Source organism: Oncorhynchus mykiss, chromosome Y (genome assembly GCF_013265735.2).
Source record: "Oncorhynchus mykiss isolate Arlee chromosome Y, USDA_OmykA_1.1, whole genome shotgun sequence".
Lineage (NCBI taxonomy): Eukaryota > Metazoa > Chordata > Actinopteri > Salmoniformes > Salmonidae > Oncorhynchus > Oncorhynchus mykiss.
In genome coordinates this window covers 36,975,688-36,984,173 of record NC_048593.1, presented here as the reverse complement: position 1 = coordinate 36,984,173, position 8,486 = coordinate 36,975,688, and the positions used below count along the sequence as shown (strand labels likewise).

Genomic DNA, 8,486 nt, shown 5'->3' with positions numbered 1-8,486 from the left:
ACGCCATTATGTTGTTGGGGTACATCCACACCATTCTGTTGTTGGGGTACAACAACACCATTCTGTTGTTGGGGTACATCCACACCATTCTGTTGTCGGGGTACATCCACACCATTCTGTTGCTGGGGTACACCAACACCATTCTGTTGTTGGGGTACATCCACACCATTCTGTTGTTGGGGTACATCCACAGCATTCTGTTGTTGGGGTACATCCACAGCACTCTGTTGTTGGGCTACATCCACAGCATTCTGTTGTTGGGGTACATCCACAGCATTCTGCTGTTGGGGTACATCCACAGCATTCTGTTGTTGGGGTACATCCACACCATTCTGTTTTTGGGGTACATCCATACCATTATGTTGTTGGGCTACATCCACAGCATTCTGTTGTTGGGGTACATCCACACCATTCTGTTGTTGGGGTACATCCACACCATTCTGTTGTTGGGGTACATCCACACCAATCTGTTGTTGGGGTACATCCACACCATTCTGTTGTTGGGGTACATCCACACCATTCTGCTATTGGGGTACATCCACACCATTCTATTGTTGGGGTACATCCACACCATTCTGTTGTTGGGCTACATCCACAGCATACTGTTGTTGGGGTACATCCACACCATTCTGTTGATGGGGTACATCCACACCATTCTGTTGTTGGGGTACATCCACACCAATCTGTTGTTGGGGTACATCCACACCATTCTGTTGTTGGGGTACATCCACACCATTCTGCTATTGGGGTACATCCACACCATTCTATTGTTGTGGTACATACACACCATTCTGTTGTTGGGCTACATCCACAGCATTCTGTTGTTGGGGTACATCCACACCATTCTGTTGTTGGGGTACATCCACACCATTCTGTTGTTGGTGTACATCCACACCAATCTTTTGTTGGGGTACATCCACACCATTCTGTTGTTGGGGTACATCCACACCATTCTGTTGTTGGGGTACATCCACACCATTCTGTTGTTGGGGTACAACAACACCATTCTGTTGTCGGGGTACATCCACACCATTCTGTTGTTGGAGTACATCCACACCATTCTGTTGTTGGGTTACATCCACACCATTCTGTTGTTGAGGTACAACACCATTCTGTTGTTGGGGTACATCCACGCTATTCTGTTGTTGGGGTACATCCACACCATTCTGTTGTTGGGGTACATCCACACCATTCTGTTGTTGGGCTACATCCACACCATTCTGTTGTTGGGGTACATGCACAGCATTCTGTTGTTGGGGTACATCCACACCATTCTGTTGTTGGGGTACATCCACGCCATTCTGTTGTTGGGGTACACCAACACCATTCTTTTGTTGGGGTACATCCACACCATTCTGTTGTTGGGGTACAACAACACCATTCTGTTGTTGGGGTACAACAACACCATTCTGTTGTTGGGGTACAACAACACCATTCTATTGTTTGGGTACAACAACACCATTCTGTTGTTGGGGTACATCCACACCATTCTGTTGTTGGTGTACATTCACACAATTCTGTTGTTGGGGTACAAAAACGCCATTATGTTGTTGGGGTACATCCACACCATTCTGTTGTTGGGGTACAACAACACCATTCTGTTGTTGGGGTACATCCACACCATTCTGTTGTCGGGGTACATCCACACCATTCTGTTGCTGGGGTACACCAACACCATTCTGTTGTTGGGGTACATCCACACCATTCTGTTGTTGGGGTACATCCACACCATTCTGTTGTTGGGGAACAACAACACCATTCTGTTGTTGGGGTACAACAAGACAATTCTGTTGTTGGGGTACATCCACACCATTCTGTTGTTGGGGTACATCCACACCATTCTGTTGTTGGGGTACATCCACACCATTGTGTTGTTGGGGTACATCCACACCATTCTGTTGTTGGGGTACAACAACACCATTCTGTTGTTGGGGTACAACAACACCATTCTGTTGTTGGGGTACAACAACACCATTCCTTTGTTGGGGTACATCCACACCATTCTGTTGTTGGGGTACAATAACACCATTCTGTTGTTGGGGTACAACAACACCATTCTGTTGTTGGGGTACATCCACACCATTCTGTTGTTGGGGTACATCCACACCATTCTGTTGTTGGGGTACAATAACACCATTATGTTGTTGGGGTACATCCACACCATTCTGTTGTTGGGGTACATCCACACCATTCTGTTGTTGGGGTACATCCACACCAATCCAACACAGAAAAGCTGCTTTTTAACATACTTCATAAAAACATTTTTGGAAGGAAAGCTATTTAACCCATAATGTAATTAATTATTGGTTATATTTCATAGAAATATTGGACAGTTTGAAATACTGTATGACCAACACCCAGGAAACTTAGATACCACAAACTATTTCCAAGCTATTTGTTGTTCAGTGTATTGATTTCATGTTTTGGTGTATACTATTGCGTCTGCATGAATGAGAATAATATTGCTTCAGACAAGGCGGCAAAAGGGGACATAGGTTTGTGTTCAGTGCACACACATCAGCTTGTGGTCTTGTTGCTATGGCAACACTTCCTGGCCATGTTTCTATGGCAAGACTTTCTGTGCAGTTAGGAAGTGGCAATCGGTGCCAAGCAAGTACGTTCAGATAAGAACACTACCGGAACCCTTCTTCAGTCATCTATCACTTGGAATCTTTCAATGAACTGAAGCAATAGGGCAATGTTCCTACTATTGGAATACGCAATATATGTGCAGTAAATTGGATTTATCAGTGTGTTTATGATTTATGATGTTTTTTTCTGTCTGTCTGTCTGTCTGTCTGTCTGTCTGTCTGTCTGTCTGTCTGTCTGTCTGTCTGTCTATCTGTCTGTCTGTCTCTGTCTGTCTGTCTGTCTGTCTGTCTGTCTGTCTGTCTGTCTGTCTCTCGCTCTCTTTGTCTGCCTGTCTCTGTCTATTTCTCTCTGTGTCTGTTTATCTCACAGTCTCAGCTCTAAGTCTGCTAAAGATCACAGGATTTATGCCCTCCCCAAAATGGTACATCATATATTAAATCATTGTGTTTCTGATTGTTGTTTCCCTAATCCAAAGCAGATGTATTCACTGGTTTATGTCTGTGCTTACAGGGTCTGGCAGTATCTGATGGAGGTGAGCTGAAACATGGAGACATACAGAACAAGGCAAAAGTTTGGACACACTCTTCCATGTCATCCCTAGGAGGGTTGCGTCACTTGAGTGGGTTGAGTCACTGATGTTATCTTCCTGTCTGGTTTGGCGCACCCCTTTGGGTTGTGCCGTGGCGGAGATCTTTGTGGGCTATACTCAGCCTTGTCTCAGGATGGTAAGTTGGTGGTCGAAGGTATCCCTCTAGTGGTGTGGGGGCTGTGCTTTGGAAAAGTGGGCAGGGTTATATCCTGCCTGTTTGGCCCTGTCCGGGGGTATTGTTGGATGGAGCCACAGTGTCTCCCGACCCCTCCTGTCTCAGCCTCCAGTATGTATGCTGCAGTAGTTTATGTGTCGGGGGGCTAGGGTCAGTCTGTTATATCTGGAGTATTTCTCCTGTCTTATCCGGTGTCCTGTGTGAATTTAAGTATGCTCTCTCTAATTCTCTCTCTCTCTCTCTCTCTTTCTTTCTTTCTTTCTTTCTTTCTTTCTTTCTTTCTTTCTTTCTTTCTTTCTTTCTTTCTTTCTTTCTTTCTTTCTTTCTTTCTTTCTTTCTCTCTTTGTATCTCTCGGAGGACCTGAGCCCTAGGACCATGCCTCAGGACTACCTGGCCTGATGACTCCTTGCTGTCCCCAGTCCACCTGGCTGTGCTGCTGCTCCAGTTTCAGCTGTTCTGCCTGCGGCTATGGAACCCTGACCTGTTCACCAGACGTGCTACCTGTCCCAGACCTGCTGTTTTAAACTCTCTAGAGACAGCAGGAGCGGTAGAGATACTCTGAATGATCGGCTATGAAAAGCCAACTGACATTTTCTCCTGAGGTGCTGACCTGTGGCACCCTCGACAACCACTGTGATTATTATTTGACCCTGCTGATCATCTATGAACGTTTCCACATCTTGGCCATGTTCTGTTATAATCTCCACCTGGCACAGCCAGAAGAGGACTGGCCACCCCTCATAGCCTGGTTCCTCTCTAGGTTTCTTCCTAGGTTCTGGCCTTTCTAGGGAGTTTTTCCTAGCCACCGTACTTCTACACCTGCATTGCTTGCTGTTTGGGGTTTTAGGCTGTGTTTCTGTACAGCACTTTGAGACATCAGCTGATGTAAGAAGGGCTTTATAAATAAATTTGATTTGATAGATTTGACACACCTGCACTTACATTGTAGAATAATAGTGAAGACAACAAAACTATGAAATAACACATTTTTATGTTAGATAGCCCTAACCAAATAGGGCTATCTTCTGGATACCACCCCTACCTTTTCACAACACAACTGATTGGCTCAAACACATTAAGAAGGAAAGCAATTCCACAAATGTACTTTTAACAAAGCACACCTGCCTTTCTGGCTTTGAGGTTCAGGGGTTACCACAATGACTTCCTCCTCGAAAGCTGACAGCTGTATGTGAGAGAAAGTCACTTGAAGTAGTTTCTCAAGACTTTTTCTCTTGTTACATTCATCTTTTAAATGTCCTATACATTTTCACAATTCTCCAATTTAGACAGTAATAACAATCAAGTTTTCTCTATTCAAAACCACACATTTCAAAGTGAAGCATACATTGTAGTTTCTGTATTACATCCAATACAGCCCTGTTGTTAATGTCTCCAGAGTTGAATGGGGTGTCAGGGGCGCAAGGGGCCAGTGTTGGCCTGTGTTCCAGCAGTAACTCCAATCTCCCCACAGTGCCCAGTGAGGAAGCCAGTGGTGTGGGAAAGTTGACCAGCTGGGCTGTCAGCTTCGAGAGGCTCCTGCAGTGTCCTATACTTCACGGTGAGGGCTCAAGCTGACTGTATACAATCTTTCAAGCTTATGTCGTGATGATCTGTTGTATACAGAGTTTTTGTGCTAGTCTGTTTATTGGTATTGTGTGTTTGTTTCAAGGAGGGCCCATTGTTTTGAAGCGATAAATGAAGTAATTTAGAACAATTACATTGTCAGCCCAACCGTTTAGTTTCCACCACTTTAGATGACAAATTGTTATCTGAAGTGATGGCTCCTATTTGAAAGCATTTTACTGACCAGGACACAAAACAAAGCTCCGCTACAAGGGTTGATTGTCAAATTGCCCAAGAAATTAGAATGAGAATGAGGCCCACGCATGAGTCACTTAAATAGTACGAACCATGTGGGTGTCCGATTTTCTCCTTTGGGCTGGAGGACTTATGGGAAAAGAGATGACATTCTCCAGTCTGGATTATGAGGCATGTGGAGAATAGAGGGATGTGTGTGTGCTTGACAGAAATATCAGTGTCAACAATATAAGTCAAATATAAAGTAGTGCTAAGGACTAATAATAGTTCTCATACAGCGTCAAATCAGCCTGATAATGTATTGTGGCTGCTGGCTAGAAATTGGTGACAGAAATGTTTTTCTGTTTAAACCGACAGGCTTTCCTGAAGTCGGAGGTCAGTGCTGAGAACATATTATTTTGGAAGGCATGTGAGAAGTTCCCGACAGATCCTAGCCAATTAGAAAGAGAAGGTACTTCACAGATGAAAAGGGATTTGGAAAGTTTGATAGTCTAAGAGGGTCTATGAGTCAGGGACTGACCATGTTTCTGTCCTGTCCAGTTAAACCAGGAGGCTCGCTCCGTCTACAACACCTACCTCTCAGGCAGTGCTTCCCATCCCATCAACATTGATGACGCAGTCCGCATTGAGGAGCGGGACGTGAGAAACCCTCACCGTGACATGTATCACAAGACCCCAAAACAGGTACACCACATTATTATTTTATTTTATTATTTATTATTATAAAGTATATTAAAATACAATTCCATTTAGCATATTATCTAAAGTGACTTACAGTGATGCGTGCATACAGTTTTTACATATGGGTTGCCCTGGGAAGCGAACCCACAATCCTGGTGTTGCAAGGGCCTTACTCTACCAACTGAGTCATTCAGGACACTATAATCTACTGTACCAAGGCTCACTAGAAAATCATGAAATATTCCTCTATTCCCCATACAGTAGCATGCCCATGTATTGCTGTGGGAAACACAGTCGTACAAATAAGAAATGTCATGGAAAACTGAGTTTAGTAAAGATGGTTGTGCTGCCTGACTTTACGAGGCTTTTCCTCTGTCTCTCTCTCACTTCAGGCCTTCAAGCTGATGAAGTTTGACAGCTACACGCGCTTTGTTCGCTCCCAGCTCTACCAGAGCTGCATGTTGACCAATGTGGAGGGCAGGCCTCTACCTGAGCTGGGACCCTGCTCGAAGAGCACAGCGACCAGGAAAACTGCTGGGACTGACAGCGCCTCACTCAGTGACAGGCACAAGGCTGACCAGAAACCCCAAAAAGGTACTGTACAGTATTGTGAAGCTTGGCTATAATGTTCGTGCATAAACCAACTCATGACTGCGTATTGTTCTTAGAAACCAAAGGTCAAACCGGGAAAGTCTCTTCCTTTGGATGTGGACGAGGGAGCAGAGAAGAAGATGAAAGCTCTACAGAACAAGTTGACCAGAGACAAACTTCAGGAAAAGAGGTGCTCGTGGGGAGGTACAGTATAATACAATGGGGATAGCATTGGTTCAGAGTTTATGGTACAGTATATGACGTTTCTGGTACGGTGACCTACTGTACATTATTTGAAAAAAGGGTTATTCGGCTGTCCCCACAGGATAACTCTTTTTGGTTCTAGTTAGAGCCCTTTTTGGTTCCAGGTAGAACCCTCTGTGGAAAGGGTTCTACATGGAATCCAAAAGTGTTTGACCTGGAACCTTTTTTTCTAAGAGTGTACCTGCAGCTGAATATAATGCACCCCATTCCCTTAGAAGAGCTTGCTGACCATGCTGCAGTCTTACAGAGCAATGCCGGGGTCTCTCCTCAATGCAGTAGAGGTAAGCACACCACACACCAAGCTCTAACTATATTATAAAATATGTTCCGACAACATTTCCCTTTGAATTAACTTGTGACTTTTGCCCCCTTTCCCCACAGCAGTTGGAGAGAGAGCGTTGGCGTGCGGGCCAGGCTGAGAACTGCTGTGTGTTCCTACCTGACGGTACTGCCTCCCTGGTTCCAGCCCGTGCTGGACATTCCATCCACACCATGCTGACTGGGTTCTATGAGAAGAAAGGCTTTCCCCTCTTGGATGTCATCATCTACCTGCAGGGCAAGGACAAGTTGAGCCTCAGTCAGAGTTGGCTCCTACATGCAGGGCAGAGGCCAACTGTGTAATAAGCATGTACCTCCCAAGCAGAATTGTTTTATATTTTATTTAACCTTTATTTACCAGGCAAGTCAGTTAAGAACAAATTCTTATTTACAATGACGGCCAATAAGAATCAGAATCACGTTTATTGCCCTAAAAGAGGAAAATCTTGGCGTAGCTCACACATTACATACACATGACACACACATGAACGCTACATGGAATTGTTCATAATAGCTCCTGGAATGAAACGATTGGTTTAACCCAAAATGGTGTCTATCTGTCACTTAGCAACATCCTAGGTGGAAAAGAGTTTCTATTGTTGATGTACCTGTCCTGTTTGTTCTCTCTCTGTTCTCTGGTCTCTCCACAGAAACCCCTCTCTCTGGACCAGGACAGCTCAGCTCTGAAGGAAAAGCAGGATTTTCTGGAGCTCAGCGCGTCTTTCGCATGGGTGACCACATCCTGATATTCCATGACTTTTATTTATCCTTGAAAAGGAAAAGGCTCCATGCTTGCTCAACATTAAAAAACGTGTCACTATTAAAAGCTGGACATTTTGGGCCTTCATCAATGGCCTTCATCAATTAGAAAAATGACACAGAGGGAGTATATAGCTCATAAGGCATGTCATGGGGAAGACAATTTTATTATCCTGTAATTAAATAAATAATACAGCCAGACAAAAAGTATTTCTCAGGGTGGAGATAGTGTCCACAGGGAAGACAGTGGGTGTTGTGATGACTTCCAATGGAACTCTACAGGAAGCAATGACCCCGGTGCTCCAGAAGCAACGTCTGCTACCACAGGACGTCATAGTCACCATGGTAAGTCATTCTGGGGGACTGTGACGTTGTATAACCTGTTTACCCTCTGATGCTTTCTCTCCATGCTCCGTTTTATTTCAGAGTAGGAGCATAGAGTCACTGAGCATGAGCACGGCCTTAACCTCACTGGACTGAGTAAAAGGCTGCAAAATTGTGTTTTTTTGTGTGTATTTATTTTTAGGAGAGAGACTTAGACAGTGAGATTGCCTGTGCTCAAAAGTAACACTAACGCTGAATCAACCAAGCTTATGCATTTATTTCCCAAAGGAGTTTGTGCAATATTTTGCAATACACTTTTTCCTATTATGCCAAAACACTATGATTTCCCATGACAATTTTCTGTAAGGCTTGAT

At 44.3% G+C, this 8,486-nt stretch overlaps 1 long non-coding RNA gene across 1 annotated transcript; it reads left to right on the top strand.

Annotated features, from left to right (window-relative positions):
- Positions 1-6,497: 6,497 nt before the first annotated feature.
- On the top strand, positions 6,498-8,265 carry LOC110509384. Its single transcript, XR_005040451.1, has 4 exons — positions 6,498-6,651; positions 6,927-6,992; positions 7,093-8,133; positions 8,215-8,265. It is a non-coding gene; the product is annotated as an uncharacterized LOC110509384 (long non-coding RNA).
- Positions 8,266-8,486: the final 221 nt, after the last annotated feature.